Genomic DNA, 19,696 nt, shown 5'->3' on the forward strand with positions numbered 1-19,696 from the left:
TATGAAGCATTTGTGAGGCTGGTGCACAGAGCTCAGTCCTAAAATATCCAGTGGTAGCAGGCTCCTAGACTGTGCTCTTTCTTACACAGAGTCTTATGGTAGCTGCACCAAGCTTCATCGATTCCCACAGCACCTGGAATGTACTAAAGGATATCATTCACTTGGGGACATTTCCTTTTACAGGAAGTTTAGCAAATTTTGGGAAGGTTAAAGTCACCTGCCAGCAGTACTGCAGAGGTTAACACAAAATATACTTTATTCAAAAAAAATTATGTACAATAAACCGATCAATGTCTCTCAATCCTTTACAGAGGTTAACGGTTAACCTAAAGGAACCTTTCCTGAAATGGTTCTCATTGACAGACTCCACACACTGGGACCCAGTCAGGCAGGTCACCTTTAACATGTGGTGAAGCAGGCCTCCTTCCACAGGAACGGTTTGCACCATCTATAGGATGAATGGATGCTTCAATCTCACTGCATCTTTTTCAGACACTTATACACAATAGCATGGGAGCACTCAGAGGACCTGCGGGGAAATCCACGGACTTAGGCACTCATTCTCTGACTTCTCTAATGAAGGTTCTTCTCAGAAATTGTTCAGAGCATTCAGCTGTACTCCATGCAACAGTTTTTAGATTGTTTAACTGGAAATCCATTCCAGGTCAAAAATGTTCATTGTACTTTCTACAGGGGTAACTCAGCCCCCATGTCCCCAATCATGCCCCCAGTTCTAATCCACAAGCTCCAAAACCTGGGCCTCTGTATCTCCCTCTACAACTGTATTCTTGATTCCCCACTGGGAGACCACTTGGGACTGGAGATAACAAATCCTTCTCAATGGTGTGTGCTTCAAGGATGCATGCTTAGCCCACTGCTCTACTCGCTCTACACCAACGATTGTGTGGCTAGGCACAACTCAAACACCATCTATAAATTTGCTGATGATGCAACTATTATAGGCAGAATATCAGATGGTGTCGAGGAGGCGTACAAGAGCGAGATGGATCAGCTGATTGAGTGGTGTTGCAGCAACAACCTTGCACTCAAAATCAGTAAGACCAAAGAATGGATTGCGGACTTCAGGAAGGGGAAGTCGAGGAAACACACACCAATCCTCAATGAGGGAGCAGAAGTGGCAAGTGTGAACAGTTTCAGGTTCTTGAATGTGAAAGTCTCTGAGGATCTATCCTAGGCCCAATAATTTGATGCAATTTCAAAGGAGGTTGTGGGCAACTAGTATGCTAGCAAAGACATTCGCAAATTTCTACAGATATATGATGGTACTGTATAAACCTCTTGTCTAATTTCTTGCTTAGTTCCACAGTTTCTAGCTCAGTTTCTTCCTCTCCTAGTTTTTCTTCCATCTTGACATCAGACATTCTTAATTCTAGCTTTCAGTATTATATATAGCAATGAATTCCTGCCACAAAACATGACATACGAAAGTGATGTTGAACCTTATTCTGATTCTCAAACACAGGAGAATGCAGATATTGGAATCAAGAACATAAAAACAAAATGTCAGAGGAGCACAACAGGTCAGGCAGCATCTTTGGATGGAAATAAATAGTCAACAATTTGGTCTGAGATAATTTGGCTGTACAACATTCCATTCAGATTGACAGATAGACTACATTTTCTTTGTAGAAAAGTTCATTCAAAAAACACCTCGGACCCGTTATTAACACACACAAAATGCTGGAGGAATTCAGCAGGTCAGGCAGCATCTATGGAAAAGAGTAAACTGTTAACATTTCAGGCTGACCCTTCATCTGGACTGGGGGAAAAAAGGTGAGAAGTCAGAGTAAGAAGGTGAGGGTAGGGGAGGAATAAATACAAGGAAGAAGGTAATAGGTGAAACCGGGAGAGGGGGAGCGGTAAGGTAAGAGGTAGGAAGTCGTTTGGTGAAAGAGATAAAGGGCTGAAGATGAAGGGAATCTGAAAGGAGAGGACAGAAGGTCATGGAAGAAAGGGAAGGAGGAGAAGCAGCAGAGGGAGGGTATCGGCAGGTAAGATGATAAGGTGAGAGAGGAAATGGGAATGGAGAATGGTGAAGGGCAGTGGGGCATTACAGGATGTTTGAGAAATCGATGTTCATGCCATCAGATCAGAGGCTACTCAAATGGAATATAGAGGTGTCGCCTCATCATGGCAGTAGAGGCCATGGACTGACATGTCAGAAAGACAATAGGAAGTAGAATTAAAATGGGTGGCTAATGGGAGATCCCACTTTTTCTGGCAGATGGAGTGTATGTGCTTGGTGAAGGGGTCTCACAATCTATGTCAGGTCTCAGCGATATGCAGTAGAGAACACCAGGAGTGCCAGATACAGCAAATGACCCCAACAGACTCATAGGTGAAGTGACGCCTCACCTGGAAGGACTGTTTGAGGTCCTGAATGGTAGTAAGGGAGGAGAAGCAGGGCCAGGTATAGCACTTGCTTAGCTAGCAAGGATAAGTGTCAGGAGGGTGATCAGTGGGGAGAGACGAATGGACAAGGGAATTGGTTACAGAGTGATCCCCGTGGAAAGCAGAATGGGGGAGGGAAAGATGTGCTTGGTGGAGGGATCCCATTGAAGATGGTAGAAATTACGGAGAATTATGTGCTGGACGCAGAGATTGATGGGGTGGAAGATGAGAACAAGAGGAACCCTACCCCTGGTGAGGTGGCGGGAGAATGGACTGAGGGCAGACATGTGTGAAGTGTAAGAGATGCGAGTGAGGGCAGCATTGTTGGTGGAGGAAGGGAAGCCCCTTTCTTTGGAGAAGGAGGATATCTCCTTAGTGGAACAAGTACTAGACCTGCCCCTATACCTCCTCCCTCACTACTATTGAGGGCCCCAAACAGTCCTTGCAGCTGAGGTAACACTATATCTGTGAGTCTGTTGGGGTCATATACTGTAACCTGCGGTCATGGTGTGGCCACCCATTTTAATTCTACTTCCCATTCCCATTCCGATATGTCAGTTCGTGGCCTCCTCTACTACTGCGATGAGGCCACAATCAGGTTGGAGGAACATCACCTTATATTCCATCAGGGTAGCCTCCAAACTGACGGCAGAAACATCTATTTCTCGAACTTCTGGTAATGCCCCCACCCCCTGCTCATTCACATTTCCCTCTCTCAGCTTACCTCCTTATCCATCCATCACCTCCCTCTGGTGCTCCTCATGAAGAGATGTTCATAAAGGGATTGTGCCGGATAGCAGGACTGCATGCTGAAGGATGCACTGAAGCTATTCACGGACCATGCAAAGGCTTTGTGAGGAAGTACTATGATATAAGGTCCTGGAACTGTTGGACAGTGAGGAGCTGAGTCTTGCCTAACAACCTCTCAAACACTTGAAGCACATATTGTTTCAAAGAGGCTACATAAGTGACATTTGTGCTTTATATGCACAATGTATTAACCTGATGTCAAACAAATGCATAGACTTAACAACACTAAAAATGTATGGACTGGGTGATACTATGAATGTAAGAAATGCCATGTACTGCTTTGTATTTCTTGTACGTTTGTATTTTTTCTTGAATAAACTTTATTTTGAAATAAACAAAACAGAACTGATTTCAGAGGCAGGCTTCAATGTGCTAATGCAATTACATAGCATGTTTTTATATTGCCAATTGGGGATGAATCTCCAGGCAACTGTACTTTGGCTTAATTTTCCAATCATCGTATCTTCTCTACTGCTGTTCTTCTGCCCTCCAGTGGACTTAACAAATCTGTACACATTGAGCTTTTAATGAGATAACAGTACGGTAGAACTGGTAATGAATATAGCTCTGCAGAAATGATAATACCATCAACTCCCAATGGATCAAAGGGTGCATTTCAAATAAAATAACGCATTTACCTTGTTGTTTCTGAAAGATCTTTGGAATGGAGCAATATGTTTATTAGTTCTATTTAGTAAGATTTCAGAAGTTATGCAAGTAAGCGTTATGGCAGAGTGATTGTGGGTCTGCAGAAATCTGACTGATGCATAAACTAATACTCTAATGTGCTGTTTTGATTTATTGATTGAATACTAAATTAGCAATGTCTACATAATCAGTTCATAAATCAGGTATGTTATTGCAGAACACATTTCCAGATGTTTAAGTATTCTCTTGCAAGTTATTCATTGTGCACTAGGAACGTTATTGATTTATGTTAATGAGTTGACCACGTACATTAGTACCAAATCAGCTCACTGACCTTCAGGTGTTCACACCACCTGGAATTCAGCAGCCCCACAGATCTTCAAGAGCAGTTTCCTGTGTATTTAATATTTCAGTGATATTTGAGTATTATTGCAAATATATTTAAATTGCTGTATCAAAGGAAACACTAGACAACTATGCAATTGAGTACAGTCAGGAATGAAAGTGTGCAATGACAAAATAGCAATGTCTAAGTAATTCTGAGGGGCCAATGTAGATTTAGTCAAGTCACTTTTTAATGTCATTTTGACCATAACTGCAGGTACAGATTATAGTAAAAATGAGACAACGTTTTTTCAGGACCAAGGTGTTACATGACACAGTACAAAAACTAGATTGAACTACGTAAAAACAACACAGAAAAAAAAACTACACTAGACTACAGATCTACCCAGGACTGGATAAAGTGCACTAAACAGTGCAGGCATTACAATAAATAATGAACAGGACAATAAGGCAGTAAGGTGTCAGTCCAGGCTCTGGGTATAGAGGAGCCTGCTGGCTTGGGGGAAGAAACTGTTACATAGTCTGGTCGTGAGAGCCCGAATGCTTCTGTGCCTTTTCCCAGATGGCAGGAGGGAGAAGAGATTGTATGAGGGGTGCGTGAGGTCCTTCACAATGCTGTTAGCTTTGCGGATGCAGCATGTGGTATAAATGTCCGTGATGGCAAGAAGAGAGACCCCAATGATCTCCTCAGCTGACCTCACTATCCACTGCAGGGTCCTGTGATCCGAGATGGCACAATTTCCGAACCAGGCAGTGATGCAGCTGCTCAGGATGCTCTCAATACAACCCCTGTAGAATGTGATGAGGATGGGGGGGGGAGGGGAGGTGGGAGATGGACTTTCCTCAGCCTTCGCAGAAAGTAGAGACGCTGCTGGACTTTCTTTGCTATGGAGCTGGTGTTGAGGGACCAGGTGAGATTCTCCACCAGGTGAACACCAAGAAATGAGGTGGAATTAAAGGTGAAACTTGCAGAAAATACAACACAGTAGGACACAATCAAATAGCATGTTGGGCAGACAAAAATAAATGGACTGCACGGGGAAGAAAAAGGGATAAAAAAGAAAAATTGCAGTTTCAAAAAAGCACTAATCCGCATGCTGTTGATGAAAAATCTGGTAATGATGGGAGTGACAAAGGTCTATGTAGCCTTGAGATTTACATTGTGAAAACTAACAATAGACAAGCAATATGGCTTGCACTAGAAACGAAAATTGATTAAAATTTATTTGGACACTGACTCAGCTCTTTCAGTCATTCCACAAAAATGATTTTGATTAGCATTACGAAGATACTGACCTGAAGCCTGCATATATCGAACTAAGAACTTACACTGGAGGAAATATAATTCATATGGGAATGACAGTCATAACAATGAAATAAAACAATCAACAAGCAACATTGGGTTTGTGTGTGGTAATAAAAGAAGGGCCAGCATTGTGGGGACAAGAGTGGCTGAGACAATTACAATGTGGTTGGAGATCCATCCACTGTTTACATGCCACATCATCTGCAATATAGACAACTGAAGGCAAATTAAGAAAGGTACCAGATGATGCAGTGTGAAGGATAGCATTGGAAAATGCAAATAAATCAAGGGTAAGATAATGTTAAATAGTTTAGCAAAGCCCATGTGGTTCCTTATACCATCTGTGATAAAGTAGCTAGTGAGCTAGATTAAATAGAGGCTGAAGGAATTCTTTCCAAGGTTGAGTAGAGCCATGAGAAATGCCAATGGCTCCAGTAGCCAAGAAAAATAGGTCTATCAGAGTCTGTGGTGATTTTAAAGTCAACCTCAACCCTGTTCTGAAAGTAGATTAATACCTTCTAGCCAGGATAGAGGATATCTTTGCAAACCTTTATGGAGGAAAATACTTCAGCAACTGGACTTACTGTAGCTGAAGCTTCACACCATAAACACTCACAAAAGGCTTTATTACTATAATAGGCTTATGGTTGGAGTAGCGTCTGAACCTGCACCCTGGCAGAAAGCTAAGGACCAGGTGCTGCAAGACTGCCCAGGCACTCAATGTTACCTGGATGACATCATTGTTACTGGTAAAGATGACAAGGAACATCTCCAAATAATCAAGACATTGTTAAAAAAAAAAGATTAGAAAATCATGGGTTCAGAGCATGAGGCAACAAGTGTAAATTCTTTAAACAAAACATCACTTGCTGTGGTTACACTATTGACACACAAGCATTTACACAAGTGCACTAAGAAAATTCAAGGAGTGGTGGACACCCCAAGGCCAATGGACATGTCACAGTTGTGGTCCTTTTTGGGATTTGTTGATTACTCTAGCAGGTTCTTGCCAAACCCAGCTATTGTGCTTGACCCCTTCAACTCATTACTACAGATTGGGAAGAAACAGCCATGGACAAAGCAGTGTGAGGTGGCTTTCCAAAAGGTAAAGGAAATAGTGACATCAGACACCGTACTCACACATTATGATCCACATCATCCAGTGAAGCTTGCCATGCACTATTCAGGATGCCAACACATCCAGAAGAAAGCTGACCAGAGCTGTCAGAACCACTTCCTTCAGTCCCAGAGTCAATTCCTACAACCACTATGGAGGGTGACAATCACAAGCCTCATTTGCCAAGCAAAGTGATTCCTGTTGTCAGGAAAGACATTAAGGTGATATAGTATGATGACTAGCATGCAATACATCACATATTTGAGTTGGGATGTTTTCTATATTGAGCTGGAGTTTATACCCAAGCAGGGAAGAGTGTTATGTACTTCATATTTCAGTAATATTTGAGCAATATTGAATATTCATTGTTTGATTAAGCATTCTTGCTCATTTAAATAATTCATTATGGTTATATGTAATATGTATGTGAATAGCATACATCAACACATCACTACATCATTTGCATATGCCTCACTTAAAGTATAAACAAAGATAGACATATGTTCTAGACTGCTTTGTTTTTCTTCCAATTAGTTTTATGTTTTGAAGTTCAATACATTTGTCTTCCTGTATGCATTGTTTTGAATTGTTTAAGAGAACAGTATATCATTACGGCTACTGACAGTCTCCTTCAGACTAAATAAATGTTGCTACTGAGATGGGACTGGATTGACTTAACCACAAGAACAGGTCAGGGCTATAAGATCGAAACAAATTTTCTTCGTTTAAGTCAGTAGTTACTTCTCAGAGCTGAGGGGTCTCTTATTAGCAGCAATTAAAAGGCTGAATACTGTCACAAAAGAATGTGTAAAATATTGCCAGTGCAAGGAAGGTTCCCAATGCCAGGCTAACTGCACAAAGCCACATTTGGTTCACCTTGACTGCACCTTTTTGCCAGTTTGGTGCAGCATCAATGATGGAAAGTTCACAGAATTCGGTTTCTGAAAACACATGCATTCTGATTTCACTAGAATACTCTCTGTAGGTGCAAGTCAATCCATTTGCCTCAATGTTGATTAAATATGGAAAGTAGCAAGCATATTTACAATGCACAATGTGCTCACAGACTCACAAAATGTCTGCTGCTCAGGGCAGGTAGGGTCACATCTTCAGCCACATTAATATTTCATTACCCTCTCTTTCCATTTTCTTTTTTTTTGTAATTTATTTTTTATTGAATTTCATCATCAAACAAACATTTCCATAAGATGTACTTCAGACATTGTACATATATATCATATAATCATATATATCACAAATCTCCACAAAGTATTTATCTGAGGTATACACTTACTGAAAAGAGTGGAAAGAAAAAAAAACAAGCAAAAGGAAAGAACTATGTACAAGTAGGGAATGATCTTTTTTTTACAACAGATTCATTGATCCCTCTTTCCATTTTCAATGCAAAGATGAGTTTGCAATATTTTAATTGTTACTAATAATCAGAAAACAACTCTGATCTCCAGCAAGGTGCAAGTCAATCTGAAGGAAGAAAAATTGCTTTAGTGCAGTATGTCCATCTTGTTTTCCAGGTTGTGAAACTTCAAGGCAAGGGTGTACATAAGTAACCTCCGTCTACTGTATATGAGGTAGGGTAAGATGAGCAGGATGGAGAAGTGGCACTCCATTGTTGAACCCTGTTTTATAGGACAGACATTTGAAAATTTTGTACAAAGAGGTAACTAATCGATTGGAAATAATGGAGGTCAAAGGTCACAAATACCCCTTTCCATAATCAGTCTGATATGTACAATTCAAAATAAGCAAATTACAATAGAAAATAGCATATAAATAAACTTACGTCGCTAATGATGAATAGAGCAATGTTGTTCCAAGAGTGAGTGCTAAGATCAAGAGGCACACAAGGACAAGTGCTGAAGACCACAGAACAGAGTTCTGTACATGCCGATGACACAATTTCTTTAAATTTACAGGTGATTGAGATGAAAACTTTTGCCAACATTTCTTGGTTTTGTCCACTTTTAGCTGGGTTTTGAAAGAAACATCATATCTGCATCATTGAAGGGCCACAGCCATGATGCATGGCTAAATATTTGCTTGTCATTTCGTGGGGAGGAAGAGGGGATTTAAACTATATTAAAATGGTTAACCCAGCATTCAATTACCTTCTAAAATACCACTGCTTAGTTAGCTGGTAATTATTTGCTAATCTTCTCTTTCCAGATATTGGATTAAAGTTCCTGGCCCACAGAAGCAAATAACAAAAAGGTAATGTTCCTGTAGATGTTTCTTACTAACTGATCACAAATTTCAATCCCAACCATTCCCCTGCTTCCTGCTCTGCCAATCCCCCAACCCCTAACTCCAACAACCACTGGTCCTCGAATACCAGACTGGCCTTGAGTACTCTCACTTTCCAGGGTCTCACTCAACCAGAGGCTTCCAACTATTCAACTGAAATATCTGAGCACTGCCTGGAGTGCTGGTTACGCAGCCCATCTGCCAGCATGTAGATAGGGAGACTACAAACACCACATGAGTTCAATGACGCAGTGAGGAACCAACTTCAAAGTTCAAAGTAAATTTTATTATCAGAGTACATATTTGTCACCACATATAATCCTGAGATTCATTTTCCTGCAGGCATATTCTGCAAATCTAGAGAACGGTAACTATAACAGGATTAATAAAAGATCAATCAAGGTGCAGAAGACAACCAACTGTGCAATTACAAATATAGATAAAAAGCAATAAATAATAAGAACAAGGAATAACAAGATTAAGAGTCTGTAAAGTGAGATCATTGGTTGTGGAAACATCTCAGTGGGTGGGAAAGTGAGTGTAGTTATCCCCTTTTGTTCAACAGCTTGATGGTTGCGAGATAGTAACTGTTCTTGATCCTGGCGGTCTGCAGTCCACAGAAAGTTGCCAATGATTGCTGCCCCATCTTGAAACAGAAAGCCTCTGGAAAAAGAAACTTGAATGACAGACAGAGAGCTTGAGAGAATGAAGGACAGGAGGCTGACACATAACACTGCAAAGGCAGCCATCTTTGAGTGTACTCTATATTACATTGACTGTTCTATTTACTAAAAATTACTATGATTGCACATTGCACATTCAGACAGGGATGTAACATAAAGATTTTTACTCCTCATGTATGTGAAGGATGTAAGAAATAAAGTCATTATCTTCGTTTTGACCCTCCGTCCACACTGAAATGGTGTCTTCCTCCCCTGAAAACGGAGCTTTTCTAAAATGCCCTCCAGAGTGTGTAAATTTGAAAACACCGATTGGGGAGAGTGGTGTGGATGGGACAACCAGAGATTTCTAAGAATGCTGTCATGACGTGCCGGGACAGGCGGCAACGAGACTGAAGCCAGTAGAAATGTACTGACCAAATACTTTGACCCATAACTTACTGAATAAATAAGTATACTCACATTGCCCTGTTTTCTGTTCTGCTTGTATGAAGGAGGTTTACCTATTTATGCAAGTACTTCTCTGACAATAGAAGTATCAGCCTAATGTAACATTGTATGGAAATGCAAGGTAACACTGATGCAGACACGTTTTATACATTTAACAAGGTGTTTTATTAATGCAACAGAGTTAGTCAGTTTTTTAATGTTCATCACCAGCCGGGTCATACTGTCCGTGAACTCCCTGTCGGTTGCCTCCATACGCTCCAGTATTTGTTTTTTTTTAGTTTTAAGTCCTCCTGCACAAGAGGCAACAGCTGTCCGTCATTTGGCAATTTCCTTTTAAGTTTTTCTAGTCTGTAACTGGACAAATGCGCACTTTCATGGTGAGATTCAACACCAAACAAGTTGCTTGTTTTCTGTAGAAGTGTCCTGCGCTTGCCCGGGAGGAAGAGATTCGCCCAAATATCCGTTTTAATGTGAACGGAGGTATTTTCAAAAATGCATGGGGTGGCCGCCTATTGTTTTTACGCAAAACCGGCGTTTTCAAAATTATCCGGTCTAATGTGGACATAGCTTCAGGCAACAAATTATATTGTAGCTTTCCTTATGTAACTTTTTAAAATCCTCATAAACAACATCAACTGGTAACCCCCTCACCACTAGTTTTGTTATCCTCTCACAATATTCATTTATGCTTGTTAAGCATGGTCCAGCTACAGGGAAATTAAATAAAGTTGTGATGGTCAATATTCTGCTCCATTGCCAGCTGGCCTTCATCCAGCTGACAAAATGAAAGTGTTAAAAACAACTTCTTATGAACTTTTACTACTCTAAGCTCTTTATTTCTAATGAAACACCTTTTTACCCAGGTGTCTCCAAAGATGCAGTTTGTTAGCCCCTTGCTAACAGCCACTGGACTCATCTTCGAGAATATCACCTTTCTCAGACCCCATACATCTAGAGTAGATATGACCTGGGTCCTGCCAAACCCATGAGGTTAAGAAGTCCTGCCCACCCCATCGAATTTGAATTGACTTTATTTCTACACTCTTCACATACGTGAGTAAAAATCTTTACGTCTCTGTCTAAATGTGCAATCACAGTAATTTATAATAAATTGAACAGTCAGTGTAACAAAAATACACTCAAATCAGCGTGGGTTAATCAGTCTGATGGCCTGGTATAAGAAGTTGTCCTGAAGCCTATTGGTCCTGGCTTTTATGCTGCGGTACCATTTCCCGGATGGTACCATAGCTGGAATAGATTGTGGTTGGGGTGACTCGGGACCCCAGTGATCCTTCAGACCCTTTTTACATCATCTTTGTAAATATCCTGAATCATGGGAAGTTCACATCTGCAGATGCGCTGGACTGTCTGCACTACTCTCTGCAGAATCCTGCAATTAAAGGAGGTACAGTTCCCATAGCAGGCAGTGATGCAGCCCTCAACTGTGCACCTACAGTAACTCCTTCAGATTTGGGGGCCCAACTTCCTCAACTGTCTGAAGTGAAAGAGGCACTGCTGTGCTTTTTTCACCACACAGCTGCTGTGTACAAACCATGTAAGGTCCTCGGTGACATGGATACCAAGGAACTTAAAGTTGTTTTCCCTCTCAACCCCAGATCCATTGATGTCAATAGGGGATAGCCCATCTCCATTCCTCCTGTAGTCCACAACCAGCTCCTTTGTTTTTGCGACGTTGAGGGAGAGGTTGTTTTCTTGATACCACTGTGTCAGAGCGATGATTTCTTCCTTGTAGGCCACCTCATTATTATTTGAGATTAGGCCAATCAATGTAGTGTCATCGCCAAATTTAGTTAGCAGATTAGAGCTGTGGATGGTGACACAGTCATGGGCATACAGGGAACAAAGGAGGTGACTTAGTACACAGCCCTGAGGGGCTCCTGTGTTGAGAGTCAGAGGGGTGGAGGGAGCCCACTCTTAACACCTGCCAGTGATCTGACAGGAAGTCCAGGATCCAGCTGCATGTGACAGGGTCAAGGCCGAGATCTCTGAGCTTCCTGTCAAGCCTGGATGGAATTAGGGTGTTGAGTTTTGAACTGTAGTCCAAGAACAGCATTCTCACATAAGCATCCTGGTTTGTGTGAATACTGTCTGCGTTACTGCTCCATCCAGTCACCCATTGGCATGCAATTATAGAGAAAGTATATTTATGAATGTTAACTTATCCAAAGAGTTATTAAAGAAAAAACAAACAAAAAGGGTCCATTATAATTAAACAACCAAATGTGCACATAAGTTGGTGCTCATCTTGAATTGGTCTTTAACTCACGCACTGGACCCTTCCTCTGTGTGAACACTCACATCACCTTCTGAATGTTGTTCAAAATCCATCTCAAACAAATGGGCTCTCCCACGGGAGTTTTGGTCCTTCCTCCATAAAGCCATTCATCTGTACAAAACACCTTGAGCAACAGGAACGGCATCCTCAGCCATCTTCCCTCCTGTCTTCTCCCAGCTTCTGCCAAAAAGACCTTGACCCACACCAGTGTCCATCACAAATACCTCTCTGCCCAGTGTTCTGTAGAACCTTCTCCAAGTTCCATCATCCTGATTGGCTAACACCACACTCCTACGTTGAACAACAAAGCCCCTTATCTTAGTTCAAACTCAGAATAGCTGAAACCAGAATAGACTGCTCTTCCAGAATTGCTAAAATGAAATATGTACAGTAAAGCAGTAAAACTCAGAACCAGGGTGTTACACTAGATTTCCAATGGAGTGGAATCAGATGTATTGAATGATAGTTAACCAAAGAACAGAAAGGAAAGTGGAAGAAGGCAACTTACCATTTGAACCTACTCTGCTATTGAACAACATCATCCTTCTCAAACATACTTACTTGCCCTGGTCCATATTCCTGGATCTCAAGCATTTAAAGACATATAGATCTCTGCTGCATGTGCAATCAATTACTGGACCTCCATGAGCTTCTGGGATGGAGAATTCTAAAGACTATCATTGCGCTGGATGAATTTGTCTGCTCAGTTCAGTTCAACATAGCAAATCTCTTAGTTTTACAATGTGACTGACAATTTACCATTAAATCTAGTATCAGATTCAAAACAGATTTACTTATCACATGTACGTTGAAATATACAGTGGAATGTGATATTTTCATTAATAACCGGCACACCCAAGGATGTGCTGGGGACAACCCACAAGTATCACCACATATTACAGCCCACCATCATTGGCAGACCAACACAGAACACAAAAGAGAACATTCCAAGCAACAACAGCAAGACAAGTTATGTTCCTCCATCTCATCCGCCCCTACCTCTAAACTCAGGACTTCCAATCAAGCTTTGGGCTTCAATCTGGACCTCCGATCAGCTTTTTCACTTCGATCTAGACTTTCAATCGAACCTTAAGGCTTCAATCTTCAGTGTCAATCCAAGACTCACCCATGATAACAAATGAGGATCCTGAATGAAGACCCAAACTCCAGAACTTGAGTTCCAGGCTCTCTGATGATGTGACCCGAGCCCTAAGCCTTGAACACCAATCTCACAATTTCCGTCCCTAGGGGATCACTGGCCCTCATTTCTCACTGGTTTGCCTGCCCGACAACCGACCACATCCATGTTGCTGAAGAACAGAGGCTTAAATGCCAGTCTGTCCTCTAACTCCCTCATATAGTTGTCCCAAAATCCTAACCTGATTTCGAACTATCTCTCTCCCCCATAGCCATCCCTACGTACCTTAAAAGAGCTATAAGTCAACTAAGTCTGAGCTATGACATTGATGGAGACCACAGATCGTTGTCCTTTAGACTAGAACTAGCCTTGCTTCTATGGACTCTGTCTATTCTTCAGTAAGGCGTCTGTCACCATCATCATCAAATTCATCATCATTTTTCAGATAGTAAGAATCTGTGGTTTACAAGGTGTTGCCTCTTCCAGCCTTTTCTCCTGCTTATCTTAAGTACCTGCATACTTCAAAAACATGAGAAAATATGTAGATGCTGGAAATCCAAGCAACTCACACAAAATGCTGGAGAAACTCAGCAGGCCAGGCAGTGTCTATGGAAAAAAGTACAGTCGGCATTTCGGGCAAAAACCCTTCGGCAGGACTGGAGTAAACGACTAATAAATAATCTCCATACTTCAACCTGTTGAGAATTGCTCTCCATCCTATCAACACCACTGTTATATATCCCCTAACCTTCTCTTTTGTCAACAGGACAGCCTAGTTTCTCCAGGATTTCCATATAACTGAAGTCATGCATTTGATGTATCACTCAAGTGAACCATGTCTGCACACTCTTTGAAGCTTTGGCATGCTTCCTACAATTTCAGTGCTAGAACCAGGTATAATAACATTTAAAATCAGTGCTTTTCTTCTTTTAATGATATTAATTTGCAATGTCCAGCCAAAATTCAGAAAGTGCTTTAATAACTTTATCAACAACCTGTCACCTTAAGTGATTTGTAGAGGCAAATTCTCCGATCACATTATATCCCTGTCCTGAGGGGGCACGGCTTATTCTGCCTATCGAAAGTCACTTTGTTGTGATTGGTCAGTTTACAAATTGCAGCTGCTTTTCCCATTGGTTAGCCACCTGATGTCCAGTTTTAAATATCCCAGGTATAAAATAACACATGGAAGAAGCTTGCTCTCACATCCTTTGTTTAAGGCAGGTGGTGCACATAATGGTGTGTTCTCCATGTGTTTTAAACTAATTATGTTTGGTGAATGCATGTCTATTGAGTATTCGGCTTTGTAGTTTCTGAAACTTGGGAAACATGAATGTTTGGTCAATTTTTTTACTATTTGTAAATAAACGATTAATATTCTTATTCATAGTCAGCATTTTCTGTCTCATTGGCCACACCTGCAAACCCGAATCAAAGTTACATTTTGGCGCTCAGGCTAAGGCTACTTGAGCAGAAATGCATTACTTTAAAAGGTTAATTAAAAGAGAGGATCCCCCGTATGAGAAATGTAGAGTCCCTCGGTGGACGTGGAGGAGGCTTGCTCTCACTCTCTTTGTTTAAGGCAAGTGGTGCACATAACCATTGGGAAGATGTGCTCTGCCCACACTTTTAATTTAACTAAGTACTTTTGTTGAATGTATGTCTGTTGAATATTCAGCTTTGTAGTTTCTGTAACCTGAAGAACATGGATGTTTGGTCAAATTTTCATTGTTTGTATAAGTATATTATCATTTATTTACACAGTATTTTCCGTCTCACTCACCAGACCGGCAAACCTGGATCAACATTACAATTCCTGATCTTTCCTTTTCAAAATACATGTGACTGAGATCTGTTTAAACACAAATTAATAAACATCTTACCACAAGATTTAAAAACTTAGCCCATCAATTGTTAATTTAGAGTTCATATTATATTCGCCAGGCTGTAATTCACTCAAATTAGAAGTATCCAAAATATGTTATTCTACAAAACAGAAGCAATTTCTACTAATATGAAATTTCACAATGTGTTTCAAAGTCTGAACAGACATCAAGAAATAGGACTGCGAAAATAACTCAGGTTTCAAATTATGACAGAAAGCAAAAGATAGTTTTGGACTTTCCTCTTCTTCTGTGAAGGAAATTCAAGTGTATCAATGGCAGGTCATTTGATAACAGAGTCATTCATGGCGCCAAGAATGGTAGTGTGAGGATAATACTGAAAATTGTAACTGGGGAATTGGAAGGACCAAAGATGGAATTTGTTGATGATTGCCTAAAGCTGGAAAGTGGGGGGAGATGAACTGATTATATGGCCTGGTTAATGTGGAATCACTCAAAGCAGCCCATTGATGAGCTGCTGTAGGAAAATTACACGTTTAAAATGTGTCATATTTCACAAATAAAGTAATTATTTAATTTGAAATGCATTGATTTATTTCAGCATTCAATTTGCAAATTATTTTCCATACACCAATGAAGTAGGTGAGCAGCTGAGCTGCTATAATGTTTGGAGTAGTTAAAGAATAAAATTAATACTTGGTATATTATTAATTTAATTTTGCAAACAGCAATTTGAGAAGTTCGGGTTTCATTTAATTCACGTATACCAGATTCCTGTTCACATTCTCTTTGTCCAAGTTTTAACACCTGCAGTAGTAGTCTACAGCAGTGATTCCCAAAGGGGGTGGATATGTGTCCTAAGGGGCATTAGGGGAAATAGAAGTCATTGCCATGCATTCAAGAGTTTGGGGGGGGGGGGGGGGGTGTTGGTGAGCCGCACCCTAGCTTGGTCAGCATGAGACCTGACCAACCGCTAGTAGAGCAGACGCTTCTAAAAAGAAAGAATATGGCACTGGAATGCAGAAAGAACCATAGGTCTGCAGGCGCCAAGCTCTCATTGTCACCCTGTGTCTGAAACTCTGCGATGTCATCCGACCTTACCAACCAATCAGATATTAATGGGGTTGCAACCAGGGCACCGAACAGTTCCCCTTGACTCACAGCACGGAACAAGTTCATGCAATTTAACAGTTGGTAAGTCAAGTTTACGCTCTCAACTTTCTCTGCAGATGTACGGAAAACAGGTCACGCAACAATACAGCACCAGCCGGAACCAAACCGTGAAATAAAGCCAATCAGTGAAACTGCCAACCTCGAGATTTCTCTTGAGGTGTTGAAAGTGACCTTGGCTTCATATGTGCAGTCAAGAACCATCTTTGGGGATTATGAGGCCTTATGTCATTGGTTAATCACACTAACTGGAATAATATAAAACTAGCTTGCCAAACGCTAGCTGTATCATGACTAACATTCAGATTCCAATCTGTATCCTTGTCCACATAATTTTCATTATTGTGGTTGTCCTCATCTTCACCTTGCCATTCCATCCATGTCAACTCACTGTCATCATCAACATCTGACCGGATTTCCGAGTTTGAGTTAATTTTTTAATTTTAATTTAGCCCCGTTAATGATGGATAAATATGTATGGCACAATCTCTGAGAGTCTGAAGGTGATGGAGCCTTGAATTCTAATTCTGCTGAGAAACAAAAACTACAGAATGTATGTCAATACAATGTTACATACCTGGAGTATGGTTTTATTCCCATCCCGTCAGATCAACGATGCATCATGTGTCTTATTTGTAATATTGTACTGTCTAATAAAGCTATGAAACAATTTTAAAAAACACTTCTGTAAAAGACACCCTGAAGAGGCTACTTATGGTATTACTCAGTTCCAGAAGATGAAAGAAGCATTTGAAAAGCATTGCACGCTCAAGTCACTTGCCAAGAAAGCTAAGTATGACCTTGATAGTGGTCTCATTGCTTATTACATTTCCAAAACAGCTGTGTGGAAAATCTCATACAACTGGTAAAAGATTGATAATGGCTGCTGCATCAGAAGTTCTCACCATTGTTCTCAAATATCATTCCACTGAGTAATAACTCTGTAGCATGGCATATTGACCAAATGAGTGAAGACATTGAGTAACAACTATGCTCAAGAACAGGATTTGGGATGCAACTGGATGAGACAGTAAGGCATTGCTAATGGCAGATGTATAGTTTATCAAAAATGGAAAAGTTTATGAAGAATTTCTGTTATGTAAAAAGTTAAATATACATATCAACGAAGAATCAATCTACGATGAGCTCAAAATGTATATTGAAGACAGAAGTATTCCGATTAGGAACATGATTTCTTGTGCACCAGATAGAGCACCATATTTGACAGGCCACATTTTGTTTTAGTGGCATTTATGAAAGAAGAAATTCAAAGTTTGTTTGCAAACTTGCAAAATGCAAGTTCATTATCCACAGCTCACAGCCAAAAACCTCAGCCAGCAACTTTTTTCAAGCATGACTCCAGTAATATCTGCTATCAACAAAATTAAAGCTCATCCATTAAATAGCAGAATATTTCACCAATTATGCCAAAATAACAAAAAATTGTTTGAATGCTTGCTTCTTCACACTGAAGTGCATTGACTGACAAAAGGCTGCTGCTTAAAAAAACATTCTTTGATCTTTTTGACACTTTGGTTCAATTTTTGCACAAAATTGACAAGAGCTTGGGAAAGAAGATTGAACTTTTATGTGGAGATGTGGCAGACCTAGCCAATCTGTATGACAAAAAAAATGAACATTCTGAATATTAAACTGCAGGGTGAGAATGTGAGAATTTCAAATTAATCCAGGCAAAAAGTGCAGTGTCCACTTTTATTGAAACATTGGAAACATACAAGTGAAATATTGGGAGAAAAATCCTCTCAGTTTGCCTGCACGGATAGTATGGCACTCTCTTTCACAGACGGTGATTTGCAAGAGTACTGCTTACATCTGTAGTCACTGAAGAAGGATTTTCAGAATTAATTCAAGGATTTGAACAAACTGGAAATTTTGGACTGGGTAATTAACCCATTTATTTGTAAGGTAGAAGAACAGGAAGAGAGCTTGCAAGAGGAAATTATTAATCTTCAGAATGCAAATTCGGGAAGCAAAAATGCTTTCAAAAATGTCAGCTTTTGTGGGATGTGGATACATTGTCATACAAAGTTTCCTGGTCTTTGGAGAGCGGCCAAACTACTCTTCAGTGCATTGTAACTTTTTGAAAGAGGCTTCAATACAGTGAACCACATACTCACAAAAGCAGAAATCACTTGGACGTTCCAGGAGTGGAATCTTAAGACTTTTGCTGTCAGGACTTGAATCATATATTGCAATTGCTGCTAAAAAACATCAAGCTCAAGATCACTTTAATTTTGGAGCTGCTGTACAGCCACAGATACTGTGCAAGCTAGTTTCAATGACAAATAAAAGGAAAAGCAAAGTCATTTTTCTTATGTTAGCTTATGGTAGACATGTTTTTACACTGTGGGGGCGTCAGAAAGTATATTGTGCCTAAGAGGGGCGTTGGGGTAAAAAAGTTGGGAAACACTGGTCTACAGCGTACAAGACTTTTGACGTGCATTGCAACGACAGAAAACATCAAGATGCCAAAATATTACACAAATTAGCAAAACTTGTTTCATGAACTTCTGCAATTGGGGAATAACATTAAATTTAATGCCTCGTCCTACTGTTGGTCCGGGAAGGCAATCCAACCCACGCGGCTTACAGTGACTGGGGGACAGTTTAATAAACACAAGAAATCTTGCAGATGCTGGAAATCCAAAGCAACACATACAAAATGCTGGAGGAACTCCGTAAGTCAGGCAGCATCTATGGAGACGGCCAAACAATTGGCATTTTCGTACCAAGATCCTTCTTCGAGACTGTTCAAAGTGTTTAATAAGTTGGAAGCGATCAACCTCTGTCCTCTGCCCCCTGTCCCCCGTCCCGTCCCGTCCCGGCCACTCTTCTCCTACCTGCTGCCGCCGCTCTTGCCGTCTCAGTCCCATTTGTCGCGTGGGCGACGCTTACTAGTCACCTAGCAACCGTTACCCTGGCAATAGGGACCTCAGTAACCAGTTAAAGAAGTAACACAGACCATCCCGAGACACAAACATCAACGCAGCTTTCAAACTTTGCTCTGCACTTCATTGCAATGTATAATGCAACGGAAGACGTTCCAAACAACATGTTTTATTATATCAGTGTGTTATATTTAAGATTAAAACCACCCTTGCTGTTACTTTATTTAATGCCTGCGCAATATTGAATAATAACCGAGGAGTACAAGGATTAATTTGCCATTTCTTCATCTTTATTTAATGCTGTTACTT

The 19,696-nt window shown here is 40.6% G+C and overlaps 1 protein-coding gene across 4 annotated transcripts in view; it reads right to left on the reverse strand.

Annotated features, from left to right (window-relative positions):
- Window positions 1-19,401, reverse strand: part of saxo4 (stabilizer of axonemal microtubules 4) — a 155,267-nt gene extending 135,866 nt beyond the window's left edge. For 2 of the 4 annotated variants that reach the window (XM_059975678.1, XM_059975675.1), the window contains exons 1-2: window positions 19,340-19,374; window positions 4,205-4,263 (exon numbers count right to left, since the gene is read on the reverse strand). The gene's annotated coding sequence lies outside the window, so the exon portion shown is untranslated. Of the gene's footprint in view, window positions 1-4,204; window positions 4,264-15,247; window positions 15,269-19,339 lie in introns of those variants that run through there. The other 2 variants (XM_059975676.1, XM_059975677.1) reach the window with 2 other exon arrangements.
- Window positions 19,402-19,696: the final 295 nt, after the last annotated feature.

The sequence above is a fragment of the Hypanus sabinus genome, chromosome 7 (assembly GCF_030144855.1).
Source record: "Hypanus sabinus isolate sHypSab1 chromosome 7, sHypSab1.hap1, whole genome shotgun sequence".
In the NCBI taxonomy this organism is placed as follows: Eukaryota; Metazoa; Chordata; class Chondrichthyes; order Myliobatiformes; family Dasyatidae; genus Hypanus; species Hypanus sabinus.